Source organism: Monopterus albus, unplaced genomic scaffold (assembly GCF_001952655.1).
Source record: "Monopterus albus unplaced genomic scaffold, M_albus_1.0 scaffold595.1, whole genome shotgun sequence".
In the NCBI taxonomy this organism is placed as follows: domain Eukaryota; kingdom Metazoa; phylum Chordata; class Actinopteri; order Synbranchiformes; family Synbranchidae; genus Monopterus; species Monopterus albus.
The window spans coordinates 39,831-44,578 of NW_018128475.1; the positions used below are offsets into that span (position 1 = coordinate 39,831).

General features: G+C 48.8%; 1 protein-coding gene across 1 annotated transcript in view; it reads right to left on the minus strand.

Moving 5' to 3' along the window:
- The window catches only part of LOC109953264 (melanoma receptor tyrosine-protein kinase-like), a 24,403-nt gene extending 23,063 nt beyond the window's left edge, over positions 1-1,340 (minus strand). The window contains exon 1 of the mRNA XM_020588692.1: positions 1,155-1,340. The gene's annotated coding sequence lies outside the window, so the exon portion shown is untranslated. The remainder of the gene's footprint in view (positions 1-1,154) is intronic.
- Between the last annotated feature and the right edge of the window lie 3,408 nt (positions 1,341-4,748).

Genomic DNA, 4,748 nt, shown 5'->3' on the forward strand with positions numbered 1-4,748 from the left:
CAGGCGTGACCCGCCAGTTCCCACCTGCTACTAGCTCCAAAGGCTCGAGTAAGTCAATACGGTTCCAGCATCGGGATTCTACTAAGACATCTGTGCCACACTCTGCCGCTGCCTGACCTTTGAATGGATTAGCACCTGGCTCTCTTACCAGAGCAGGGTGAGATGTACCAGTCAGCCACCACCTGCTCCAGGGGGCGCCCTGAACACCCAGCCTGCTACTGAGACCAGAAGCCACCATCACCTTTCAGCAGTGCGTCGCCAGTCCAGGCCGCCTTCTCCACGGCTGCAGAGTAGCCTCGCAGTTTGAGCAGCAGCAGTTACAGAGGCGGTGTTTAATCATGGGGTCACTACAGCTATGGGGTTGATGGTCTGGGACGAGGACACTGGGACGGCCTGTCCCATCCACGCTGAGGTGTCTCCCTCCGCACAACAAGCCCCTCCATCAGGTTAGTTAAGATAGAAACAAAGGTCAGGCCTGAGTAGAAAGTGACTTGATGCTTTGCTCCATCTCTAGTACTACCACTAGTACTTATACTCCCAGTACTACTGCTATGCTCCCATTAGTTCTAACCATTACCCAATACGTTGTGCCACTATTCTGGTCTAACCTTTAAGCAGAGACATGTTGGTACCAGCTGGTTCCCATCTCTCTGCTGTGTCTGACCACATTCTGCTCCTGCTCTACTCCTTCTATGATATACCTGTAGTATTTACGGTGCTTCCACCAGCTGCAGCATGCTACTACCTGTAGTGGTGAGTTCACATTAGCCTCCAGTTGTTTAAAATTATTTCAGCCGTTTTACTACCGTGATATCACTGAGCCGACTCGCTGCGCGCTTAGTTCCTACTGTGTTTCTATAGGGAGCTGGTGTCGGTTCCGTCAGGAGCTTTAAACGGCCCCCCGGTTCTCAAAGTGTTTCCGTGACATCCAAACACAAACACCTGCGCCTTGACATCTGGCCCCGACCCAATAAAATTCCTGGAGCTCCAAGCTCCTGGTCTACGTGTAGACACATGTGGACACGGTGTGAATGGTCGCTCCGCGCGTAAACGCAGCGGAACCACACTGACAGGTTTTCTTTCAGTAACGACTTAAAACACAGTCTAACCCCCGTGTGTTGGGGGGCCACCCCAGACCCTCGAGTCAGGCTCACCGTTCCGTGCGGGGCTGGTGCAGCAGCACGCAGCAGCAGCAGCGTCTCTCCGACTCCGGAACAAAACTTCATCATGTCTGCGCTGGATTTTAACTGAAATCCTCAAAGCGTGGTTTGTGCTGGCGTGTGCAGACGCACGGGTCGTCCATGAGCGGCGGCGGTGTTTGCGGGCTGAAGGGCGGAGGGTGAGTGACGGGGCTCAGCCAGAGCGCGCAGACCAGCGCGCACCTGCTCCGCCTTCACACGCTTCTGCTTCACCGTCAGGCAGCTCCACTGCCGCGCGCGGCCACCGAGCGCGTGCATGCGGCGCTGTGAGTGCGCCAACAGCGGGCAAAGGAAACCGAACCGTAAAAGCAGCGCAAACAGCCGAAGTATAAAGTTGGTGAAATGACGAACTGTCGGTGTTTGTTTTGTGAGACCTGGTCAACGTACTTCACTCAGTGATTTCATTCATGTGCGTGTCGTGCAGCGCGCACAGCAGTGCACCCAGGTCCAGAGCTGCCCCCACAACACCGGGAAAACAGATCGTAATTCAAACCGTAACACAACTCATTTTTGTGCCTTTTTATAGTTTGAAAGGCAGCCTTCCATCAAACCACACATCAATAATTCAGGTGTAAACATGGACTTAAATGTGTGAAACTCCATCGTCAGCATGTCTTGTATAAATAAAGTCCGATAAATAAAATATTTCCCTTTGAACCGACTGCAGACGTGCGTGTATCTTCACTTCCACATGTCTAAGCTTTGGCCTTGTCCAGCTTTTCGTGTTTTTCCTTCTTTGCCCTCTGCTGTTTCAGTTTCACCTGTTTAAGGATAAATAATGTGTTTTATTGAGTCCGGATTTAGAAGGTGAACACTGTTTGTCAGGGGCCCAACCAGTCAGCCCACTCTCTGGTCACACGGTCGCTTCCTCAGGCCTGTGCGCGCGCGCGCGTGTGACCTGGTGTTACTCCTGTTGTAGGGACATAAATCTGTTTAAACAGTCACACCATGGGGACTCTGCGTCCTTATGGGAACAAAAGCACCCCCCCAACATAAATCATTTAGAGTGATGACTTGGGTCAAGGTGAGGTCAGGGTGGCAGCACCAGGGTCAAGGTGAGGTCAGGGTCAGGTCAGCAGCACCAGAATCGATTAGCACATCTGAGCCGTTTCCACCCAGAGACACACTGTTAGGATTTATCAAGGTCAAATGAGCAATAAAATCCATTAAACCCATTAGGTGGCCGTTTTGTGTGGGTGCTTTGTTGCAAGTGACCGCACACGGAGGAATCCAGGTAAACACGCACCGAGCAGAGGGCTCGTTAACTATGAATGTAGAAAAGTTGTACTGGGGTGAAGCCAGCAGAGCAGAGACAGAAACGTAGTGGATCCTGTCAAATCAGACAACGAACTGTACAGGTCCTGTTCTCACTGTGGGACCAAAACAGAACCAAAACAGCGGGAAACCAAAGAAACAAAAACTTTCTTCATCCTATGTGAATGATGGCAAATGTAGTCTGGTTTATCACCAAAGCAACAGTAACGTCCCTCCACAACCTGCGTCCTGCTGTGGCTGTGTCGATGCTGAGGTCAGCAGCCACAGCGAGGAACGAGGAGCAGAGAAAACAGCTAAAAAACCTGAACAAAAAACAGCAACTGTAGACCTCGGTTTCACCAGACAATTCTGCCTCCCCAAGGTTACTTGTTACAGGAGTGTTAGTTTCGTTACCAACATAAATGATATAAAATTCATTTTTTACATGTTGATGAGTGAGAAGTGCATCTTTTGTAACGAAACAATTATTGAAGTATACATTTCCTTCAGTTGATTAGTCAGCTACTAATTCAGCCTTGGAGGACGTCCTGGTTTCTGGGTGCCTGGGAAATAACGACAGACGTCCATCACAGGAACCAGTGGGGCCCTGGGGCCCCAGTCAGTGTGGCCACAGAGACCCCAGTTGGTTTGTCATTTCCAGTTGGCTTTCAGCACTGGTTTCCTTAACCAGGCATTTGTCACCATACAGAGACAGAAAAGTTCCTGACATTCTCCTCTAATTATTTATTTTATCCAAACACAAACTTTCCTAAAACCAAACTGTTCACATGGAATCAGATCAGAAACTGGTTTAATTTTTCAGCAGTAAGTTGGAAGGTGTACTGGGCTTGGTTGTACAGTAACTTCACATCATCTGCTAATCGATTCTGGTCATTGATTAACCATTTAGATCAGTTTTAAGCAAGGTCGAGCTGTTTAAAGCTTCTCATGTATTAATGATTTGACAGAGAAAAGTGCACGTCTGTTGTTTTTGAGGACATCATGCTGAGAAACTGGGAGAAGCACGTCTCACTGCTGTCTGACTTTGTCCAGCTTGCTGCTCACACACCAGTCACCGGCCTGGGAGACTGAAAAAGGACACCAGCTCGGCTCCAGTTCAGCGCGCAGCTCGTCCAGTGCTTGTATGTTTCTGAATGTTCATATCGTTTCTCTGTTTGTTCAAGACACTGCATGCGTTATTCCGCCGGTGCACATGACTTAGCTTTTGTTTCCAGTGTTTGTTTGCTGCTGCATGCGAGGGTTTCAGGGCCGAGAGCGGCTGATCTGAAGGGTCAGGTTTCAACAGGGGCCAGAGGAAAGCTGTGGGGCTGTGACAGGAGAACAGGATCGTTTTGCAATAACCTCATGTCTTTCTCTTAAATTTGATTTTTAAAATAAAATACTGAGTAGTTGTGTTTTTAAAATGAAGAAACCTGAAATTTCCATCTGAGACGATCAGATGCTCATGGAAGTAGTTTGTATCCTTTTAAAAATACTCCATTACAAATAAACTAGTGCTGAGGTAGATCAGGACAGAGCAGTCGCTGCCTGACTTTTTACAGACTAACAACCAAAACCAGTAGATTAACTGGCACTGAAAGGGTTAAACGTTTCCTGTGAGCAGTGACCACACCACCAGACAAACGCTTTGAGGCACATTAGACCTAAACACTGTTCCTCACCGAGTCACAGGCCGACATGTCTGAGCCAGTGAACTGCATCTGCTCCACACTTCAGCCAGTTTATTAGGGACGGCTCCGTACCCCACACATGGTCAGTGGAGGTCTGTAACACTATGGTTATCTCTCTCACACACACACAGCCTGAGACAATACCTAAACCAATGACAAACCAGCTGACAGTGACATCACCTCACCCACTAAATTTATGGTTCATAGGAACACTTCTCCAGACCGACTTTTATGGTGACCGCTGTCAGGTCTGTCAACACACTAACGTCACCTCTGACAGAGCTAATGGATCCCACAACCAGGCGGGATCTGGACATCAAACACTTGGACATACAAGAGTGATGTCAGTCATAAATGTATAATGAATGAATGTTTACTTGGTTTAGAGGGCACACGTCTGTCAAAGAACAGTTCACTTTTTTCCTGTACTCGGGTACCGACTTGGATAATGGTGGGAAATTGAGGTTTCCCAACCTCCCGCTCAGAAACAGGCTGGGAGGCTCCACACAGCAGCTGCTCGGTTCAAGGAGATTTTAACCTGAGAGAACAGGTGAACCACAGGAGCAGAGCAGCCTAATGAGCCCGAACAGCTTAGTGAGAGCCC